This window comes from Poecile atricapillus, chromosome W (assembly GCF_030490865.1).
Source record: "Poecile atricapillus isolate bPoeAtr1 chromosome W, bPoeAtr1.hap1, whole genome shotgun sequence".
NCBI classification, from domain to species: Eukaryota; Metazoa; Chordata; class Aves; order Passeriformes; family Paridae; genus Poecile; species Poecile atricapillus.
Window position 1 is genome coordinate 31000075 of NC_081288.1, and position 24339 is coordinate 31024413.

Consider the following 24339-nt stretch of genomic DNA (forward strand, 5'->3'; position numbering starts at 1 on the left):
ATAAACCGCGCCCTGATTGGCGGGGAGGGCAACGAAGCGGCTCCGCTATTGGCTGGCGGGCGGAAAAGGGGCGGGGCGCGCGGGAGCAGCGGCGTTGGTGCTTTGCGCGAGGGACAGTAACGCAGTTTAAATTCGGCTCGGGCGGGAGAGGCGCGCGGGGCGGCGCTCGCGGGTGCTGGAGAGGGCGCTGCCCGTGCCCCGCGGGTCCCGGTGACGCCGGGACCTTGCCGGGCCTCTTTCGGGCCCCTTTCGGGCGGCAGGTGTGTCCCCGCCGCCGGGAGCGCCCCTCCCTGTCGCGAGCAGCGGGGGAGGCTGTTAACGCGATTCCAGTTACCTGCCGTGATCCCGGTGTCCTGCCGTGACACCTGCCCGCGCCCCTGCCCCGCAGGCACCTGCGGCCCTGGCGGAGCGCGCCGCGGGCGGCCGTCCCTCCCGCGCTCGGCACCGGGCGGGCACGGCAATTCTCTCTGCCGGGATAACCGCCCCAGCCTGTGCCTGTCGGGCTCTAGAATAAATCCAGCCGCGAAATCGGTAGCTAATCTATTTGCGTGACTGCCGCCGTTGCTGTGACTTAGGCGCAAAAAAAAACCCCAAATTTGCATCTATAGTACCGTAGAGTTTGAAAGGCGCATAGTCATTTTATTTATTTATTTGTAAAGTCGACTTCCAAAATGTCACAAGTGTGTCCCTGCTGGAGAGGTTCGACTGAGTTCAAGACTGCAGTCTTTCAGTCTTTAAACAGGCGGGTTAAATCCTTCTGTGTTTACACGCTGCTTGCTGGGAACGCGCACTGCTTCTGTCTTATGGTGGGAAGGGTTTAGTGTTTAGATTTGACTATATGTCCTAGGCTTTTGAGAACTGTCTTGCAGTACTAGAGAAAAGAGTTTAAATGCGGCTATTTTAATTTTCCCATCAGTCATGGATCTGAAACAGGATTGTTGGTTTCACCTACTCCACTTTGTGTTCCAGAAGTTCTAAATTGCTGTTGGGGAAAGGGATTTCTACTACTGTTGTGCGCTCCATCATGGAGCGGTCCTGGTGCCTGCTGTTCCTATTTACCTTGCCATAGCCTTAGTGTCAGCTAGATGAAGGCAGTGAGGGTTATTTTTTGCGATAGGTAATTTCGGGACAGATCAAAGACCCACCCAACAGGAAGCCTGACGCTTCCCACTGATGAATTGGTGTGGTGTAACAAAGTAATTAAGGCTAGGGAGAAGCTTAGCTTGAGGCATTTAATTTACCTTGCTGCACCAGCAGTTCTGTGAGGTGGCAGTCGTCTGAAGTTCATTATTATTTAGAGCTGAAAGTGCTTGGTTCTTGGTGTACATACTTAACCTGTTCAGTTTGTTTGGCAATGAGGCTGAACAGTGGGTAGAAACATCTTCCTCTGTTAATACCACACACGTACACAGTAAAAAGTAATGTATCAGCATGGATTGACTACTGTCACTTACTTTTAAGTTTGAATAGAACAAATTAAATAGTTCTATTTTTCAGCATATCTTACCCCAGAATTTACTAGGTAAATGGATGTTATGTGACAGGTATTTTGGAAATGCTTAAAGAAAATTTAATTCCTCTTCAAATCTGATAGTACTAACTTAAAGCATAGATAGTATTTTTCACTTGAATGTGCTTCTTTTTCAGATATGGAACAAGTTGCACAGCATACTTCAGAGAGATTCTTCAGCTATCATGCTAATGTAAAAAGCAATAACTTCAGCTCATATCAAGTCTAAAATATTTCAAAGCAGCATAAGGGGGAACTGTGTCTGGAAAATTTTAGCCAAAGTTAATAGTGAAAATACAATCTAAAAAGTTGGTGTAGTCACCATCTTACATCCCCACAGACAATAATGATACAATAGCCCTGAAATTTGTTTATTGACGGTACTTCTTAGAAGAGTGCAGGCACCATTTGCAACTCGCTGTTCAAATTCTGTAATACAGTTGGTGCTGGCTCCTCCTGTGAGTGGCAATTCAGGAGTGGAAGGAGGTACAACTGCTGAGCTTGAAGTCTAAGTACATTGATGGTAGGGCTGGTTTTAATGCATTAAGTGTAGTGCAAAAAACCCTTACAGGAATATGGTATGAAGTCGTAAATCCCTACAGTTACAGTTCAGCTTTGGTCATATCAAATGGATGGGTTGACTTGCCTTATCTTGGCTCTGTGTTTTTCTGCTTTTGCTGTCAGATGAAACTGGCATAGAAGCATAAAGATAGCAGAGACATATCATATGTTTTAGCTATTTGCTCAAGCTCCACTAGAGTTGTTGTGGAGCCATTGAGGTTGTGGGTCTGATTAACATTGCTTAAAGTTCATATTTACAGTATTTAAATATTGAAAGTTGTTTTCCCCAACTATAAAGAAAAAAATTGTATTTATTGTGAATTACTTTCTCTGTTACATTGTTACCTTGAAGTAACTGCCTTGCACTGACACTGAACTCTTTTATTGGTTACTTTCAGTTGTTTCTGAAGCAGCCAAACCTAAAGAAGCAGTATAGCAGTATATAATACTTCAGTGTCACTCTTCTTGAGAGCAGCAGACTTCTCTGGGAAGCCAAGTCCCTAAACAGTCCTTGGCACTAAACTGTCCTTTATTGGTTCCACACTTGTTACTGTCGCACTTAGGGATCAACAGGCATCTTCCACTCAAGGTAAAGACGAGAAAGTAGTAGAAGAAAGCACCTAAATGTGCACATATATGATGATTGACACTGGAACTTGCAGGTGTCACCACAATTAGACCTTAGTACAGTGGAAGATCTGCACATTTGTTGTTTGTTCTGTTGGAAGAAAGGAGGTCAATTTTTGCAGCATGAGGCAGCAGCCAAAGGGATGAAGGGAACAAGTTCAGTATGAATGAGCTCAAAAAAATCTTTTTGTTGTGACAGTGGGGGGGAAAAAACCCAATATGAGTACAAATATGAGGTCTCTGCTCCATATGTCTATTCAATAATTTGCTGCAAGGGCTGGAACATGGAACTGTTGTTTTACCATGCCTTCTGCGAAGCTTTCCAGTACTTGAATGTTTATCCCTAACTGCAAGTTCTGGTTTTCAAAGACCAGAATACCTGCTTCTGCCTGAGAAACAGGTAATTACAATTTACCTCTTGCCAGTATAAATGCTGACAAAAGCAAAGTTTAGGGAAAAAAGTGAAAATGTTTTAGACTATAGCCATTTCCGGTGGTTAAAAAGCTGCTGTAAACTTGCCTAAAAATGTGAACTATGCTGAAAGAAGAAGCCAAAAATCCTTCATTTGTAGGACCCTCCCAAATGTCTGGAATTTCTTAGCTTTCCTGAGCGTGAGAAAGATATTTTTCAAGCATACATTCATCTTTGACATGAAAACACTGAATGCCTTTTAAATTGTCTCAGATTTCTGGCTAGAGTTTTGCTAAGTTTGTGATTTCTAACTTCTAATGCCAGACAAATAGTTCATGTTGCAGTATGCTGAAAAAAAACCCCTTTTCTATATATGTGCATTCAAAAAAGTATCCTACATTAAGTGGAGGGTCTGGAAAACAACCTATAATGAAATATAGATGTGTAATTTGCATTCATATGTAACATTACCCTCACAATAGATAACATTGTGAAGACTATAAATTCATAGCAAAGGCATTTAAGCAAGTAGTACAGACGTGCTCTTGTCTTAAACTGAGCTGATAAAGAAAAGTAAAAAAGCTGTATGAAGTATTAATTCAGTCTTGGCAGGTTTCACTATGAAAATGATGATTTCCCTTTGAGAAATTCACTAGAAACTGGAAAGCTTTACTAGAAATAAAATAAGCAGTTGCCTAATCATTATAGCACAGCATAACTATATAGAATCAATTATTTATTTTCCACAATCTTGATTAATTTAGAAAAATTAGGTGTCTCTTTAATAACTCTAGTTTTCTCATTAGAAATGCCTGGTTTTGAAGAACAAAGGGGAAAGTGATAAGAAAGTTTGCTTTAGTATAATGGAGCATATTGCTTCTAGAGCAGTTCCAGAGCTGGCAGCCACTGGGAACGCTGCTCTGCAGTGTCACCTGACACAGTGAACAGACAGGTGAATAAAGCACTGTATGGCTGTCCCCAGGCAAGGAAAGAAATTTGTACAACTGCTTTAAAACATCTTACTGCCGATCTTGTGATAGTTGAAGGCCTATACCAACAAGGATTAAAAACAGAAGTGTCAGCTCCTGCTTAAGTACGTGGGCAGAAATTAAATGGACAGTTTTCAGGGTAGTTTTCTACACTGGATCATTTCCAAACCAGAATTATTTGGATATTTATTTCTGTAAAATGCAGACAGAAACTATATTTGCCATATATAAGCTATTACTTCAGCTCCACTATTTTTTGACGCTTAAGTGGATTTAAGTTTTTGTCTATATTTAGCTAGTAACAATTTCATATGAAAAAACATCTGTGTTAAGAGATCAGTCAGGTTACAAAATGCAGTGTTTAAGAGTCAGCAAGAGACAAAAAACACAGAAGCACATAGGCTGTTGAGATGATGGTGAGAGACAAATACCCACTAGCATACTCGGATGCCTCAGAATGAATGGAGTAAACCTGACAAAATGCCTGTAAGGTCAAAGAGAACTATCATCCCCACTTCACCAACAGGAAATTGAGTGTGAGAGTTTGTAGATAGCTAATGCACATTTAATTCTTTCATTTAGTTTTGAAACATCACTAGATGATTTTGATTTAGGGACAGTGACCTCTCCCCCCCAAAGAGCAGCTGACAAAATCTTAAACTGAAGCACAAGTATTTGTGGTTGTTGCTGAAGGGGATGATCTATCATCTGCTGTCTATCCTGTCCCAGGCCATGTGCTCCTGGTGCTTTTCCTGCGTTGGATGTAGTAGTTGTGCCAGCAGATTCGCATGCTGAGCTGGCAGCTGCTGCAGTGCCATTGCAAGATGTGATCCAAGTAGAAGGAGGGAAATGCACAGGCAGGGATGGACAGAGCAGAGCGAGATGGACTGTTCTGTGACAATCTGCACATGTCAGGTATACTAGCATGAGCCATACCCTGAAAACTTTTACTCCTATAAGCAGATATGACCCAGAACTATTGTCTGGCAACAATCTGGAATGTTTAGAGCAGGGCACTTGCTTTGGCAGAGGTACAGGAATGCAAACAGATTGCTACTGCTTCTTACATCCAACTCTGGTGGGTGGTGAGGCTGAGAGATAAGATACTGTGTGGGACCAGGGAAACATCTAGCAGATTATGCATCTCATACAAAATGCATCCATCTAACACATTGTGCATTAAAAAAACCAAAACAACAACAAAACAGGACTAACCACATTAAATGGAATTCCCACCAGCACAGCATGTGAGGCAATCATCCTTGTCCATTCAGACCTGGTAAAATCTGAGTCAGCTGAAATACTGTGACCAGTTCTCAATGCTTAAAAATGCAGCTTGTTTGGACAGGCTCCAGAGGCAAGCGATAAAATAATCAGAGGCCCGGCAAACATAGTCTGTTATGCTGGAACATCTATAGAGAGGCATAACAAAATTCAAATATTTAAGAACTACCTATAAAAAGGAAGGGAATAAACTGTTCTCCAGTGCAATGAAAGGGCTGGATTTGAGGCAAAAGGGACATCAGGGTCGAACTACATATACTAATTTTGTAATTGTAAGAATAGCAAAGTACTGGAAGAGATCACTTAAGGAAGATGCAGAATTTCTGTATTTAAAAGGTTTTAAGGGTATATAGAACAAACAATAGCCTGTAAAAGCCAAAGTATTTGGCTTAATAACCCCCACATAATTTTTTGACTCTGCTGAATCGGATTTCTAAGACTTCTGTATTAATTTTCTTCTATGGTTTACAATACTAATAATCACTTCTTAAAAAGTGAGAATTGTATCTCTGGCATTCTCTCGCAATTCAGACCCTTGGCAAACTATTGTTTTCCTCCCAATTAAATTTTATCAAGTGTCAAACTTTCCAGTCCATCTAAATCATTAAACTATTATTTCTAAAACTTGCTATCTCATGTCTAAATCAGAGCTAAGTCCTCTCTGTGCCTTTCTGCCATGGATACCTGTCAATCTCAGCATGTGGAAATAGCTGCTCTGAGAAAACTCTTCTGTTCCATGGCCTAACCCCATCACCTCGAAGGTTTCCCCACCCAGGCACCCTGGTCCCCTCACTCTGCCTTTCAGGGTTTCATTCTTCTGCAGGGTTCTCAAGACAAGCATTCCTCTGAACTCTTGGCTCCATCAGACCACCTGCTGTCTCTGCCTTTACTTTTACTCCTTGTTATGTGAATTTTTGTACTGAGAACATGGTATCTGCCATTTTTAGGGCCTCTGTCCCCTTTAAAATTTGCAGTTACTCTTTCTATACAACTTTCTGAAGTTTTCTCATAATTTCCACACAGTCGGTTGCCTTAATAAAATAAACCTTTGACGCATTCTTGCCTTTTGTGTTGAAGCGTGTAATCAGTCCTAGACACACAAAGACCATAAACAAAGACATGCCAATTTTATCCGACGGGATCTTTATGGTTACATTGCTGCAGCAGCAGTCCTAGGCCTTGACCCCCGCTGAGCCCTCTGTGTCGCGCTGCGCTGTCAGCCTCAAGCAAAAGAGGAGATCCTAAGTTTTAGGGGAAAATAAAAGAAAAACCTAAAGCAGTAACGTTCCTCTGTTTCCTGCTCGAGTAAGGCAGTAATAAGCGGACGGAAGAAAGGGAGAAAAAAACCTGATGACCCCGACGTGATTCGAACACGCAGCCTTCTGATCTGGAGTCAGACGCGCTACCGTTGCGCCACGAGGTCTTGCTGGGCACCATTCCGCAGAGCGTTACAACTCGGCCGCCGCGGCCGCCGGCAGTGCAGTCCCTGTGCCCGGAGGGGCTGGGCTGGGCCGGCGCGGCCGAGGACCCTGCCCGTCCTCTACGGCAGCCGCCCCCCTGCTCAGGCCACTCTGCTCCGGCACCGTTCCGTTACCGCCCTCCCGCGCAAGCACGTTAACCCTCCCCACCCACACCCCCGCTAGTGGGCCGCAGACAGCAAGGGCCTTCCGCCACCCCTCCCTGGTGGTGCTGAGCTCGCCTCCCGCGCCGTTGCCGCCCTTAGCAGGCCCGTGGGTCCGTGCTCCCGCTGCCGGAAGCCGCCTCTGCTGTCCCTCCACCCGCAGCTTTTACAGAAGACTAGAACGGACATGGCTGTGCGGATTTGCTCATAAAAGCACTCCCGCGGAGGTTTCCGTAAGGCAGATCCTCGTTAGTATAGTGGTGAGTATCCCCGCCTGTCACGCGGGAGACCGGGGTTCGATTCCCCGACGGGGAGGCCGCAGTGGTTGCTTTTCCTGCCGGCGGGCGGCGCCTTTTGCCGGCGGCATCAACGGCTCGCGCGGGGCGCGGCAAATAAAACAAAAAAAGCGCGCGTGAGCGCAGCTCTCCCCGTCGGGGAATCGAACCCCGGTCTCCCGCGTGACAGGCGGGGATACTCACCACTATACTAACGAGGAGCCGCGAGCGCTGCCCTCCCCGCGGGGGCCGCTCCCGCTCCCCCCGGCCGGAGCTGGAGGCGGGAGCGCAGTGGACACACGGGCCCGGACACACGGGCAGGGACAGCTCCGGACACACGGGCACACCCGACACACAGACAGGCTCCGCGGACCTGCGGGCACGGGTCTCTGGAAATTGCCGCGGGAGGGAACTGCCCGGCTGAAGGCGGGGGGAGCAGAGCTGCACCGGCAGCTCGGGTGTCTTTGCGTTTGTGGTTCTGCATCTTGTTCACATAGAGCATCTTTTTACGGGAACCTGAGAAGTGCTGGAGTCAGCAGTCCTTGAGGTTAAGGAACCGGAGCACCTGCTCCTCACCTACCTAAAAAAGGAAACATGGAAATGGAAACCAGCTACTTTGGGATTTGAGAGTAAAAGGCAGAAGGACATGGGCTGACCATCTGGCTTGATGCTGACCCGGTCAGCAGAAACATGGTTGTAAGTTTGTATCACAGTGACATTAGACAAGAGACTATATTTAATTTGCTGACTTCTGAGCTGAAGAATTAACACCATATAATAAACAAGCAATTGGAGCAAATGGTGTTCTCTTTTGATGGCCTCCACTACTGCTAATATTTGTTTGCATAAATGAGCCCCAGCTCAGTTTTTTCAGATATTCATAGCTAAAGAGCAAACAACATCCTATATGTAGACTTCTAAATATAAGTGACCTGTAAACAATTCATATCTGAGAATCGGCCTACTCATTTAAACATTTGAATATGTTTCTCGGTGGATGCAACACATTCAAATTTTGTCCTGAAAAGCGAAAAATAACAACCACAGTCTCACAACAATTTCAAGACTTTAGATGTAGTATAATGAGACATATTGTAGGGCTGTGATCTGGTGATAGGCTTTAAACCTCCCAGAGCAGGATCAAAACCGGTGTTGCCAGGCTGGTCTACACTTGCTGTGCATGTTCGAATTTTGTTCAAAAGATGTTAATGGTTTGCTTGAAGCTGGGAGACTTTCTGGTGGATCAAACGTTGCTTGTTTGCATTTTATGGGGCCACACACAGTTTAGATCTTTTTGCCTGCAATTTCTCAGTTCTTTCTGTTCATTAACCCTTGTGGTCAGGGAGCTGAGCTTCAGACATCTTTATGTACCCCAAACAAGATGACTTGTCCAAAAATACCTAAGAAGGGGAGCAAGAAGAGACATGGAGGTGTGAGTCAGCTCAGCAAAGAGGCTGTTTTGAAGTGGATACGCTATTATGAGGCTGCAATGATTTGCAGTTACAGAGCATATGCATTCCTTGTTGATTTGTCACACAGCCTTGCAAATGCAAAGCAGAACAGGTACTGGGAACCACTATCAATGCTCCAAGATCTTGGAGGCTCCATCTTCTCCTCAGGATCTACATGCAGCTATTTCATGTGTCCAGTTCTTGCAATCTTCTTGCATGATTTCCTCATCATTGCATCAGCTCTGTGTTTAGCTTGTCCCTAGAGGCTGATAAAAGCTGACCGGTGAAAGTCACCTGTAAGAGTGACCATTACAATTACAAATCAATTTACATCTCTTAAGGGAAGGAGTGATCAGGCATCCAGCGTGAAATTAATAGCTGAAGAGCTGAAAAAATTCTGGGTAAAGAGGACCGTGACATTGTAGGTCAGTGCCTGGGGGATTAGTGGGAGGAGGGATTTAAGGGGCTTTCCCCTATTAGCCTGGCACAGGTTATTCAGTATTAAACGCAGCCACACAGCTGGGCAGCTTCCCCTCCATGTTGTCATGTGAACTGTCTAATAAACAGAGCCTTTTAAAAACTTGTTGGAGAAATCTCAGGGCTTGAATATTTATGTCCTAAGAATTTTGAAATTAAATAGACAAGAAATGCCCTTGCTGAATTGTATTTTCTGGTTAGCTAAAAATTTTAACAGTTGAATCTGGCCTTTTTTATTCCTATAGCATGGTTTACATCCAGTGGATGCTTTTCCTTACTTAGGGGTATACTCCAATGATTGCAGTAATCCATATGCACAGGGAAACCTTGAGAAATCCCAAGTGGTCTTCATAATTAATAAAAATCACTAAGGCATAATTCGAATTTCAGAAGTTGATTTTTATCTTTACCACGTATTGTACTATTACTCCTACTTCTGACTTCTCCACTCAGAACTTTTTTGTCTACTTTTTCACTAGTCTTCCTCTCCTCTCTTCCTTTGTTTTTGTTCGACTCTATTTCCTCAGGAAAAAAACAGGATTTTTACCTGTTTACCTTTTTAAAGCTGATTTATCTAAGTCATGGCAGTGCAAAAGAGTGACCTGAAGGCTTGAAGAAGCTCCTGGTCCTGTTCAGCCTGTCAGTGTTGGAATTGGCTTCTTTGGCTACTGACACAAATTTTGGTGGGTGAATGAGCAGTAGAAGGGAAGTGGTTAGGCTTTTAGATTTAGCAGATAGAAGAAAGAAGATGATATAAAATAAAATATTAAGAAGCCATTAGAGAAATTAATTGCCATTCCCGAAGTTACTAATGGCAGAGAAAACCATAGGTGGCTCAGGATGTGATTGTTGGTTAACTATCTTGCTCAATTGTGAAAAGCCTGACACTTAAAAAAAGGTGCAGAAATCGATCACAGCACACTTTACATTTGAAACAAGTGGTGAATATTTAAATTGAATAGCCGAAACAGAAAATGAGGGACTGTTGAGAATTATGTGCTTAGAGCACAGCTACTTGAAATCAGATCTTTACTATGTATTTGCAATATATTGCCTGACAATGACCAAAATACTCTTAATTCTAGTCAAATTAAAGAAAAAATGTTTAAAGAAAAGATATCAGATGCTTTGCTAGGTAGATGCACAGGACATTTTACAACTTTGTCACAGCTGATGTGGGGGAGATGGTGATCTGCAACCAGTGGTTTGGAGATGCCTGTTTCAAGAGATGAGAAAAAAGCTGAGGAATTGGCGTGGGGAAAAATATGAAGGGAGACATTGTCAAGGTGATAATAAATGATTAAAATAAGGAGTCATTAAAGTGCAGTGTAATGCAAAATAATGAACTTCCCAAGGAAAAAATATAAGCATGGTTGTTTTTAATTTATGTTATTGATCTCCATTATGAGTTATATTGAATGTGAAGAATTTTGCTTCAAAAGGCACAAACACGATGCTTCTGAAGATCAGTCTTTATTTCCAGACTGCTATTTTGCAGGATAATGATCTTACCCTAATTGCCTTTGGGTTCGATTTTTTATTTTTTGTTTTTTTTTTTTTTTTTTTAACTGAGACTTTCACATTTTCAATCGCACGGGCTCCCTCTGGTGGAATTCTGAAGTGCTCTACTTTATAGTCTAGTAAAATTATTGACTTAGACTTCGTTTGATAGATGATACATGAGGTTACTGTTTTATATAATTGTTACACTAAAAATAAAGAAAAAAAAAGAATCATGTCTCATAAATCCAATTCAGCTTACACAAAATGAGCTCATAGAATGAAATTTTAGCAATCTGGGTCAAAATGGCTGGAGAAAACATTTTTCATTTCCCCTCCCTCACATTCTCTCAACTGAAATCACGGACAGTGTTTTGCTAGAATGTGTTTGGAAAGGAAAGGAGTTACAAAAACGTCATAAATATGGGAATGGCCTGTTTAACTTGGCAATCTCTTACAGAAAGTTTTCATAGGAGAATTTCCGTTTTGAAATTGAGTCACTTGGCAGCGGTTGCCACTTGCATCCTGAGAGTTCTCACCAGAGCTGAACCAGACACTGCACTCCATTCGTCCATTTGTTATTAATAATGAATATAGAAAAGAGAAAAGGAAGAATAAAGAGCAGCAGGAAATGGGGAAACTATCAGCCTATTTCCCCTGTTTATGCATGTGGGAAGGACTTAGATTTTTGAGGACTTTGCAGAAAACTGAAACTAAGCCATTCACCTAGAGTTAGGTAACTGTATGGTCGCCCTTTCTCAGTGTAGCAAGACTGACTGAGAGGAAAAAAAATGTTTAAACTTGCATCATCTCTCCATCCCAGTCCCATCTCTGCAGTGTAAGTCCTCATTACTGCACATGGTAGGTTTCCCAAATGAATGTATGCTCCTGCCTCTTCTTTAATAGTTACCAAGGACTCAAAAACTCTTGCCTAGAGCCAGAGAAAGGTGAGAGAAAGTCAGTTTGACTCTGCTGTATAAACACTTCCAGGCTGACACACTGATATACTTGTAATTATAGCACTTTAGGAACTTTGAAAAAAAGAGGATGTGAAAAAGTCAAATTTTTCTGTAGATTGACTATGTAGGCTCCTCTGTTCACATGGATGAGAGGGCTACAATCTTTCCTGATATAGTTTAAGAAAGGTAAAAAGGGAAATACTAAAGGTATCTTTAGAACCATTGTTCTCTAAGTGGCATGAAGACTGAGCTATTTGAAAGGACTTCAGTGCTAAATACCAATAATATTTTATACTTTTGACAAAATTCTGCTAAAGATATCAAATTTTTGCTCAGTCTGACATGGGAAAAATCCTGACCCTTCATACTTCTCTGTTTAAGTAAAAGAATTTAAACAAACTTATTAGATAACTTTTTTTTTTTTTAAATGAACTTATTGGTCCGCTGAAACTTCAGCTTTTCAGAATTATTTCAGAAAAGTTATTTCAGATTTTCACAAGAACTCCACAACCAACAGTATTATGGTAAGAGCTGTAAGAGCTGTGACTATTGTACAAAATTCTGCACACCTCAAAGTTCTTGGAACATTTCCTTAACCTCTAAGACACACAACATCAGATAAGTAATATATTGTACATGTTAACATGTTACTCAAACATTTGATATGGACTTTAGTAATGTTAAGTCTTGTTTCTTCTTATGCAGAAATCCTATATTGTTCAGCAAATTCTTTACCTGATGTTTCCACAGTGAATGTTTGTTTTACATCTACAAACCTCACTAGTTTTGAACAATGCCTTTTTATATTTAAAATCAACTGACTCAGTCATAAGTTATCAATTTTTAAATAAATCTAGTTTCTGCACCAAGAGAGTATATAAAAAAATTCAGCTGTGTTTAAAAGGCAAAAGTTATTTCAACTGTGCATTAAGAATTGAAAGTCATTTGTACCATTCATTACATATGACTAAAAGCTGAGTTTGTCTATTTTCAGCTAGGCACTGTCAAGAGCAGTAAGAATCAGAAAACCTGATACATAGTGCAATCCCAGGTTAGATGCATGCCAAACAGACCTGTACAGTGCAAGAAAAGAGAAGAATGAAAATAATATTTAGAACCAGAAGGCATGTCTAAATTGCTTAGATAAACAAAACTGTAAAATTGCAGGCAAAAAGAGCTATAATAGGTAAAATTGTCAGTAACTATTTGTAAGACAAGTCTGCCTCCTATAGAGACTTTAAAATGTAAGCTCATAATACTTTAAAATTTACTTATAATGAATAATTATATTAGTATTATATTATATTATATTATGTTACGTTACATTACGTTACGTTAGGTTATGTTATTTTATATTATATTACATTACATTACATTACATTACATTACATTACATTACATTACATTACATTACATTACATTATATTATATTATATTATATTATATTATATTATATTATATTATATTATATTATATTATATTATATTATATTATATTATATTATATTATATTATATTATATTATATTATATTATATTATATTATATTATATTATATTATATTATATTATATTAGTAGTTTATTACTACTAATAAATAAACTCTCTCCCTGTCAAATAAATATGGATTAATATATTCAGAATGTATCTTTTCCTGAAGGCATTTTTTCAAACAAAGGAGGGAAAACAAACACTTTGTATAGGGGCTCAATTCCAGCACAATGCTGAATGCAAGCTTCTTCATTTTTGTTCTGCATTGACCTGGGTTATATTAATGATAATTTCAGGATAAGTGGCAAACATGAAGGCAAGCACAAAGGTGCTCTTTAGGGTGTGTATCAATCTCTTAGGGGTGTGTCAATCCCTAAACCTGAAATCACTTCTACAGTGTCTGTCAACTGGTACAACCCCATATGATATTAAAAAGTGTAATGGATGTAACTTTGTGAGATTACTTAGATCAATCTGGGAATATGACCAAAAGATGTATATTCAGGGTAGTTGCATCAGAAGATAGATCAATGGATTCATTGAGCAATCTTCTGGTCATCACTCTTATTCAGAAAAAAACCTTCGCATGCACAGGAGAGAGTTCATGAAGCTTGACTATCTCATTGAATAACATTGTATTTTCTTTGGATGAAAGATTAAATATGAAATGTACAGGTTCAGGGTTTTTTTTTAGGTAAATTAATTGTGAACATATGCCACCTCCTTTAACTGCAGTGTAGCAATCTGTTTTCCCTACATTTGCAAGTAAAAGAATGACTCAAAAATGGGCACTACCAAGCCCATAATATTTCTGTTCTCTTAACAAGAGACACAGTTATGTGTAAAGTTTAAATCTAGACCTGCTTTTCCTTACAATTTAGGGAGGGTCAGGACAGTATCACAGTTTGGCAGACCGGATGCAGAACTTCGGCTGAGATACTTGGGAGAAGGATGTTGTGCATAGATGCATATCTCAAATTCTAATACCTTTGTGTTTCAGGATGCATTGTGCTAGTTCCATATTTAAACTTCCTCTGTGGTAAAACAATTACGTAGTTTGAGATTTTGGTAAGTGAAATAAAATGGATTTATGGGTTTTGAAAAGACAAGGTAGTGAAAGCTATAAAGAGGAAGAGTATAGACATAACTCATGTGAAGAGGGTATGAAATCTGGAGGGCTGAAACTCCAGTTTCAGCAGCCCATAAACCATATTTCCTTCATGTGTTCAAATAATACAAAAGAAATTGTTGTGCAGTGTGCTCTCTCCTTTTGACAGGTCACTTTCTGAAAGGGAAAACAGCATGAAGTTATGCATGAAGAATGGCGATTTAATGGCTAGTCCTAAATGGATGGGTATGGTACAAAAAAAGGATGGGGATGTATGAGAATTGGGGCTGTCCAACAGCAGCAGGCGTGCCATGCACACTGTCAGGAAGTCAGAGATCTCAGCAGGTGCTTGTGCTTGCATTCATCATCCCTCTCTGCACGACAACGTGATTGCCACGCTGCGGCTGCTCCTGCCCTAGCTTCTAACTGCAATCCTTAATGAGAACACTGTGAACACTCCCTCTCTATATAGCCACTTGCACTGGTTTTGCCTGGGGTAGAGTTAATTTTCTTTATAGTAGCTCCTATGGGGCTGTGGTTTGGATTCGTGCTGGAAACAGTGTTGGTAACACAGGGATGTGTTTGTTATTACTGAGCACAGCTTACACAGAGCCAAGGCCTTTTCTGACTCTCAGCCCACCAGGGAGGGGGCCAGGAGTGCACGAGGAGCTGGGAGGGGACACAGCTGGACAGCTGACCCCGCTGACCAAAGGGCTATTCCAGACCACATGGCGTTATGCTCACATGTACAGCTGGGGGAAGGAGGAAGTGAGGGATGTTTGGAGTGATGATGGTTGTCATCTCAAGGAAGCCTTGCATGTGATGGAGCCCTGCTCTCCTGGCCATGGCTGAACACCTGCCTGCCCATGGGAAGCAGTGAATGAATTCCTCGTGTGGCTTTGCCTCTTTGTGTGGCTTTTGTTCTGCCTGTTAAAATGTCTCTCTTTATCTCAACCCATGAGTTTTCTCATTTTTCCATTCTCTCCCCGCTGCCACTCTGAGGGAATTGAGTGAACAGCAGTGTGGTGCTTAGTTGCTGGATAAACCACAGCACTGCAGAGAGACAGAAGCAGCATTTCACTGTGAGACTAGCAGAGTGTTATTCTGGGCTGTCTGCAGTGTCCAGAGTCAGGTGGGATAAAGAAAAGCTTGTTGACAAGGAAATTGTGGTTTCTTGCTTTGTATCTCCCTCCTTGTCCCACAAAGTTAGTTTCTAGAATTTTTTGTTGTTTCAGTGACACAAAAATATTATCTACCTTGACTTTTTTTTTTCTTTCCATTAAGCTTGTCTGCAGGAAGATACAAAGAAACTTTAATTTATATTCTTGTTATTACAACAGAGACAGTTACATTGAATGAAGATTGTTTTATACTGAAATGCTTTTCATTAAGCAATTTAATTGATGCATTTGGTGCTACCACAAGGAACTCCCAAGAAAAGAGCATGTTTTAGCTTGATATACTACGTATGAACTCCTTCCAAGCCTGTGTGGCAATTGCTCATCCTTGTGTCTGAAGCAATGGTCTTTGGGCAGAAGCTTAATGGCTGCTATTCCATTGGGCAAACTAAGGCTCTGTTATTCACTTAGAGAGTTATTGTCTTAATTCTTTGTGTCTGGATGATCACAGAGAATGTTATTAATAATAGATTGGAGATGAAAAATAAGAGGGTCTATTCATCAAAGACCGTATCCAAAGGACATAGGAACTCTGGCCAGCTGGACTGATTGCTTTGTGCAATGATTGTGTCATTTGTACAGCAGATGCCTAATAGTAGCTGCTGAAGTCACTGAACTTCATTTTTCTCCAGAAGATGTAAGCATCTTACTAATTTTGCAAATTGCAGAGATACTTTTTCATAGATGAGGATGAGTTTCATAGATGATACTGCTGTCAAACAGCTAAAGATGTCACATGACTTAATTTTATTGTATGACTCTAATCCAAATGCAGAGAAACTGGAATAGAGAAAAAGTTTGTAGCAGAAGGTAGCATGAGAAGAAAGACTCAAAAATGTTTTGGAAATATTTTTATTATGAAGGGTTCTTCTTGTTTCTGGGAAACACTTTTTATCATCTTTTGAAGTGCTTTAAAATAGCTGACCTTTTATATACCCACTGTTTGCTCTTCTACAGTGTGTGGTGTGAGAGGATTTTTTTATTCTGCAAACAGCATCATTTTCTCCTATACACAGCCATGTATGAGAGACTCACAGGAGTACATCTTAGAGGAGGAGGAGTTTAGGAAAAGTGTGGGAGTCAGACAACTGGTGCACTGGAAGCAGCAGAAACCACAGGAAAAAAGAGCATGGGTCAAAGTATTTTGGAACAGAGTTTTCAAGCAGTTATTGATGTGAGCAGCCTGGTTATTGATGATAGACAGCCCAGATTAATGTATGAATGTAATCATGCTCTACAAGATCAAAATAGCAAATGCCCCATTATGGCAATTATCAACTGGTAAAAGCACTATAGATGAAGTTGATAAAATACTTCTGTGCTCATTAGCCTCACTATGTGGCAAATGTGTTATAGGGCACCATATGCTAATGCTTTACCTGACAAACAGAAAATGTTAATGGGAATAATAGAAAGACAAATCATAAGGAAGCCAATCCATGTTCAGCCATTACAAATCCAACTAAATGTTCAGCCTACAAATACTTATTGGTGAGTCTGTGGTCAGAATCCAAAATTCTTTCTTCTGATCCAAGAGTTGAAGAGATTTAGGTCAGGCAGCATCTTTCTTACAACTTGGCTACTTCAAGCCAAGACAGAACCATTTTGATTTTTAATTCAGGGAAACAGGAAACAGATCATTAATTCATTTCACCTTGAAGAATATTGGAAGCCAAATAAATGATCAAGCATTGTCAAGCATTCTTCAGGGAAAAGCCATTTGTAATCAAGATTTGCAAAACAAAAGACACAAATAACTTGGACTAAATTAAACTGTTTTTTTTTTTTTTTAAAAAGAAAACATCCTAATTTCACTTTTGTATGTGTGGGTCCCTGCCTTCTATCATAAATATATCTTAAGGTTTTGCATGTAACTATTTTACCTATATTGTATTTTTAATGGAACATTTTATTAAAGTAGTTACTTTTTGTTTTGCTCACCAGGTACCAGTAGATTCCAATATGTTTTCAAGAATTTCATCATTTCCCTTTGTGGCTGAGCCAGGATTTTAATATTCACCCAAAGGTCTGGGTAGAACAGAAGGTACAGACTTTTACCAGCATGGAGTACATTCCCTCCATAATGGTACTAGTTAACAAGCTATAGGGAGGAAGGACTCTTTTCCAGATCTTTCTCAAATTTTTCCAGGCAAGTCCTTCCAAAGCTCTAAAGAGCCCTTCAACACTTACCTTCAGAAGATCTACAGGTTCTAATTACAACCAGGTTTTCACCACTGACGCAGATGATGATGATACAATGAGATCTCAGTGTGTTCCTTCCATTTTTTATTAACCTACAGTGAGTGTTGCAGACATAACTGGCTTCTATTGATTGCATATGCCACCACAGGATACTATGATACTCAGGATGCCAGCAAAAAAATTAAATAAAAAGCTGATTTGTGTAACTGATCTGATCTAAATTTGGTGCTCATTTCTAGTTTAAGGCCTCAGAACACAGATATACCTGTACAAACCCTTTGGAGTTGTTACATTTACCTCAAGATTCAAGCCTATGTAATGCTGGCGCTCAGGAAAAATTATATGGTAACTGGAGAGGAATAAAAACTCAACAGGATAAAACAGCACAATAAGAGGAAGAAAATGAAGATGTAAAAAGGAATGGGTTGTTTTTGAGGTTAGTGGAATGGGGCTCTATGGCTAAACCCAGCTGGCCTGGAGGAAGAGAAAAATAGGGTAAATAAAAATATGTAAATAAGAATCATTTCCAATTAAGTTTTAACATGATTTGGGCAAGAAAGTAGCAATGGTTAATAAAAATCTAAGCATTGGATTACTGGCAGGGGGAAAGATTTGTAAGCAGGCAGTTCTTAAATAACCAGCCCATATTTTTGGTATTCTCAGCAATGTATTTCTTCCAAGGAGAATTTCAAAACATAATCAACATAATTTCAACAGTTCTCCCATTCTCTGGACCAGATTTTCTTCCCTTTTTTGAACCTCTGCATGCTTTAATAGCTTAAAAAAATGTTGCAGAGGGATAGTTTAATTGTTCTGTAGTTAACTCTTGCAGATAAAAGTCGGGAGAGATCTGGGAGAAAAACCCCCAAATTTCTGAATAAAGAAAAAAGAATAATAGAGATCAAAGTATGCTTTGGGGCAAGCAGTTCTTTATGACTGCAGCAGGTGCAGCAGGTGATGTAGCTTTGCTGTGCTACAACCTAGGGTAAGGTTGGCTACTGTGCACCATCCTGAGGTGCCTTGGCATATGAGTGTCATTCATCTAAACAGCACATACTGCCTTGCCACAGCTTGTAGCAGTTGAAGAAAATAGTCTTGTGACAAACTTAGGGATGATAGGGGCCAGAGAGGCTCACCAAATTCCTTTGAGTTTTTTCTAAATAAGTAATGTCACCAAAGTGACTACTCCAGCCTTTAGACCAGCACCACTCCTGTGGGTGGGCTGAATTGCAGGACGCTTTGGGACAGTGAATGTCTCCTGTCCCTTGCCTGGTGTTCAGATGGGAAACTGCTCATTAGTGCATACAAACACTGACTTAAGCTCACAAACTTCTCATAATTCATATCCTCTGTCCAAATGGGACTTGACGGCCTTGGCCAATTCATGAGCCATTGAAGTTGCTCTGCTGCTCCTGTGTCACACAGAGTGTTATGGATTAGCAGTGGCACCGTGTCTGTGCAGTGGTCTCACCTTCAGCCACCACAGCAATGTGGTGGCACAGAAGAGCTGCAGAGGGATTTGGCTGTCCATCTAAACTGGCCTCAGCTGGGAGAAAGAGGCAGTGGGACCTTGTGGGTCTAGTGTAACCACCTGCCAGTGCTGATGTCCTCTCTCTTCAGATGTCAGAGGAGCTGCTTTCTGTGATATTGAGATTTTAGTATGCTGCTTGAAGACTCTGAAATATTATGGACGTTGACTAATATATGTAATAGATATTGCATATAATTAATATTATATTGCCAGATTCAATTTTAATTTCATTTATTTTGAAGTTAAAATCAATTTAAAGTGTCAAATGATTAGAATACACTTTGTAGAGTAGACCTTTGCTTATTATCCAAACAGAAAATCCAGCAATTAGACATGGAGCCAGAGAGCTGCACAACCACAGTTATGGGATCAGAGTAGTTCACAGAAATATTGTAGAGTTTTTAAATCTGTGTTCCAACCACTACCATAGAACTCTACATTCACATTCATAGTACCATCTGTGTCTAACCTGTGTCTGAGTCAATATGAAGCCAGTGCATTTTCGCATACTTCCAGACTTTGGTGTCTGCTGGAACCAAGGGCTGCAGCACCTTTGTGCTCTCTGTTCTGTGCAGGGCTGCATAAAACTGAGGGCAAGCAGGGTCGTTCATTTAGCTGCTTTTGATGCATTTCCCCTACTTTAAATTCGGGGTGTTAAGAATATAATCCACATGGTGGATGGTGTTCATGGTGGCATGAACTTTAAATCTTCCAGCTGTTACTTTTAACTGTTTCTAAGAAAAATAGCTCATCACTGCTTCCCATAAAAAGGCATAAGCTCTGCCCCACACAGTTTAATTGAAATGGGAGAGAAAGATAGCTTTGAATTTTAGAGTTTTCTTTTAGGGGTCAGTGGAGTGAGATAAAAACATTTAGGATGTAATTGGTGAAGTGAACCCAAACAGAAGGGTTTCTTTGTGAAACAAGAAGTGACATTGCCCAGTCTTATTACTCAGGTCAGATTGCAAAATGTTTTAGTGTGACTGTAACAGATTCTGCCATTAGCAGATGCATATGCAGAGTATGTACACCTTGACCTAGGAGATAATTAACAGGAACAGAAAACAGCGTGACCAAAAGCCCCTGGTTCCTCTCTGCTGCATTATATAATCACTTCTGGGTGTCATAGAATGCAGTACTATCAACCAGTATTAAGATAGGGTTTAATCTCAAGCCTCAGGCTCTGCCAGCTTCTGCATTGCTCTATAAATCATCCTTTCTTCTTAGCAGAGCTTGGTTGGGTATTAAAGAGGTGTTTATATCTAAGCTTCAAAGTCAGCACTTGCTGATACAATTAACTAATCTCGGCTCTCAAAGCTGAAGCTAGTTGTTTATTTTTAGGTAGAACTACTTTTCATCTAAAAGTGCTGATTTATCAAAATTGGAGTGTTTTGTGAGAAGATGTTTCAGCAAAAATTGAATAGAACTGTCTGCTGAGGAAGCATGAGGAGAATCTGCCAGCTTGATGGAGCAAGGGGCAATGACAAGCTGAGAACCCACAGCTCTGGGGCCAGGCATTTGCAAACTCAGCTTTTCTGTTCTCAGCTTTTAAAAACCTCACCTCAGGACTGCCAGGAGCCAGCACTGGGGAAATCCCTAGTGGTCAGCCCTGAACTGCCGAGCCACCCCAAACATTGGTGTAGCAAGGCTTGGGGAACATAAGGGAACTTTGTGGAAAAGTAAAAACATGAAGAGATATGTACTTTTGAAAACTATGATTTTGAAATTTCTTTGCTGTGACAATTTGACTTTTTAGTCTGAAAGAAAAGAGGTTTTTTACATTCTCTCAGCAGAAAAATCCCTGTGACTAGACAATAATATCTTCAAATGTATGTATACAGCATTTATTACGAAATTCCCTTTTCCTCAACTGTCTGCACAGAGCTTCTTAAACCCTGCCTATTTCAGACATGAAAAGAGAGGTTATGAGAAACACAGCAGCAGTCACCAAGGGAAAATGCTGACAAGCAGTATGGTATGGACTAACTAAATAGAAATCCCACATTGCAGTTATACCATTTTTGAAAGGAATTTAAGAATGCAGTCATTAGTAGATGCTATTCACAGGAGTTTTGGGGTACATACACACCCCCATCCTGCTCTCTCCATCTCTGAATTGCTGCATTTAAGACTTGCAGTTTCACCTTGTTGTATTTGCCTTTGGACAAAGCACAAGCAGAGCATCTTCTCTGTTCCTCTCAACAGCGACTCTAAAGATCTAGGGTCAGAAGCTGTGAAATAACTACTCTCAGTTCCCTGAACAAGCTTGCTATTGAACTGTCTCCTTTGTTCTTACCCAAGGAGAGTACTCATCTCTGTAATTTGCTTGGCAGCTGAACTACAACCTCCTACTATTCAAGGTATTTTGAAACTATAAAGCATTGTTTTAAATGTTTTATACTGAAGAGTTATATAAAATAAGAGAGACACTCACAAGTTAACTTAAATAATTGTCTACACAATTATACTACTATAATTACATTGCTAAGGTAGTATTTGTATGACTTATCCAGGATGAGCTTTTTTTTCCCCTCCTGAAGCTCTAACTCTCTTTTAAAGTGACAAAATGATGTAATTCTTGGCTAGGCTACAGTACTGTGTTTACAAGGACTTGAAACTTTCAGTATTTAGATACTTTGATCAGTAAAGAATGAAAATTTGATCAATACAGGATAGATCAGTGCCCCCTTTCAGACTTGGCCTCCTGCTTCCTATAAGCACTTTCTACAATGGTCAGTGCAGTTTACTGTTTTGGTGTCTATATTCAAGATGCTTCAGAACCTGCCCCAGCTTATCTAGAACATCCTATAAAGTCCCAGGAGGAAGAGTGCAATGAATAAGTTCAGGAGAGGAGCAACAATTATCAAAAGGGAGCTGTTTACTTTCTTGAGGCTGCTGGCCACCAGTTTATACTAACCTTGTGCTGCTTTCCCAGTTATCACACTGAAAATCCTGCTGTAATTATCAGACATTCCTTGAACTATGCTGGGCAATAACACAAGAATTTTAATTCTTGGTTGGCCAAAATATGCTTGTTTGTACAGTGGGAAATTGAAAAGGAATGTGAGAAAAGTGCAGGTGTAGAATTGCAGTTCCTAATACATCTTCCTGGCTTCTGGTAATCTGAAGTTTATGTGTGTCTAAAGGCAGAGCTAGTGTGATATTAGTTTTTAAAATGAGAAGTATTCTTATCTTTTTACAAAAAAAGCCTGTTTGGAGAAGTAGAAGAGTATGTAGGGGTTCCTCACTTTTGATCTAGATTTTGCTTCTTTCATTGGAAGCAAAATTTCTGTAGTCTGCCCCAGGCCATGAAGTTCTCTCAATCAGAAGTTTGGAAAGTACTTATTCAGAAAATTTCTTATGATCTTTAATGGTTAATTAAATGTGGGATTTAATACTGGCATACCAGGAACTAGAATGAATGCCTTTAATGTTCAAAATTTTGTAACTTTCCCTTCTATTTTTCTAGTATTTAAATAGTTAATTTTCATATTGCCTACAATACTCTTGCATTTGTGTAGTGCTGCTACTACTTTTTTATGGCTGAAATAATGAGAGTTGCATTCAAATTTTAGTTTAAATTTGGGAAGATTAAACCACATTTCTGCATTTTTCTCAATAGTGAAGGATATTTGACCCCCAAATTATAAAACAGTTGGACATATTTTACTATTTTAGTGCCACATATATATTCTTGTCTATCCTTGAATGCAAATAAGTTTTTTTTAAAAAAAGCCAATGCTGTGAATACCGTGCAATGTCATGTGAACTTTGCACTGGAGATAAATAGAATGTGGTGACATTTCCATAGCTGTGGGAGCATAATCTGGAAAGGTTAGACAGGACTACCTTCTTTTTTTTGTTTGAATACATAAAATTGGTCAGTTCACAGTCAGTGGAGGTCATCCATTTTGGGCTTTGGTTCACTGGACCATATCCAAAACCAACTGATGTACTTTACCCACTTGTATCTGCCTGTGGGGGCAGCAAACTCTGGTTGCTGAGTACAGAGGCCAAGCAGTGTTAGCTTCAAACTAGAATTTAAAACAGATGGTGCCACACACTGACACTGACCTTCTGCACACTCTCATGGCTTTTCTCGTCACCCTTGTGTGCTGGCTGTGATACGACTCCAGTACGGACCAGTTGCATTTCTTTAGTTTGTTCTGTTCTGTGCCCTCTGCCTGTCACACGTCGCCTCTGGTTTTATACAGAAATTGTTGTCTTTCTGGCTGAGGGCAGCATAGAGGAATTGGAAGGGTGTCTATCAGCCTCACTGGCAAAATCTGGCCATGAATGGAAATCAGAGTCTATTAATAAATAATACCATTAATATTTTGCTAAATACACTATTTGCTCTTGCCCTTTTACAGTTTCTAGCACAAAGCCTTTCATTTCTCTCATTGGATGCCCAAAGCCCAGCAGTACCACTGCAGAGAGAAGCGACCCGTGCGGTGCTCCGGGGGCTGCACAGACCCCGCTCCCGGTGTTTCAGCACACGGACACCCGAGCTGGACCAGCAGGGATCATCAGCAGCATGAGCCTAAGGAGCCATCGCAGCCCCGTGCGGGAGCGGCAGCCGCTGTCTGGCGGCGCTGCGGGCATGTGCGGGTGCGGGGGGACACCTCGTGGGCAGCGAGGGAAGCTCGCCCGCTCCGGCCGCGGGCAGCCAGCGCCTGCATCCCGCCGCCGGACACCCCCGGACGTGCCCGGCCTCGCTGAACAGAGAGCAGAGAGCTGCGAAAGCTGCGGGAGCCCAGGGCTTATGAAAAAACATCGCATTTCTGCAACGGGTGTGCATTGACAAGAGTCTTAGTCTCCCTTTGACATATGCCCGGGAGCCACAGAGGTCAGCCTCAACAAAGCTCAGGCACGAAACTGAGTTAGGGGACGTTTAGGCTGGATATTAGGAAAAGGTTTTTCACCCAGAGCGTTGAGCACTGGCACAGGCTACCCAGGGAAGTGGTCACAGCAGCAAACCTGACAGAGCTCAAGAAGCATTTGGACAATACTCTCAGGCACGGGGTGTGACTCTTGGGGTGTCCTGTGCAGGCCAGGAATTGGACTCAATGATCCTGATGAGTCCCTTGCAATTCAGCTTATTCTGTGGTTCTATGAAAATTGCTCCATGTGGAGGGTGTTTTGTGTCAGCAAGGAAGTGTACAGT

At 40.9% G+C, this 24339-nt stretch overlaps 3 non-coding genes across 3 annotated transcripts; 1 reads left to right on the top strand and 2 right to left on the bottom strand.

Moving 5' to 3' along the window:
- Positions 1–6733: 6733 nt before the first annotated feature.
- On the bottom strand, positions 6734–6805 carry TRNAW-CCA (transfer RNA tryptophan (anticodon CCA)). The gene has a single exon. It is a non-coding gene; the product is annotated as a tRNA-Trp (tRNA).
- A 441-nt stretch (positions 6806–7246) lies between these two features.
- On the top strand, positions 7247–7318 carry TRNAD-GUC (transfer RNA aspartic acid (anticodon GUC)). Its single transcript has one exon. It is a non-coding gene; the product is annotated as a tRNA-Asp (tRNA).
- Positions 7319–7427: 109 nt separating this feature from the next.
- TRNAD-GUC (transfer RNA aspartic acid (anticodon GUC)) lies at positions 7428–7499 on the bottom strand. Its single transcript has one exon. It is a non-coding gene; the product is annotated as a tRNA-Asp (tRNA).
- Positions 7500–24339: the final 16840 nt, after the last annotated feature.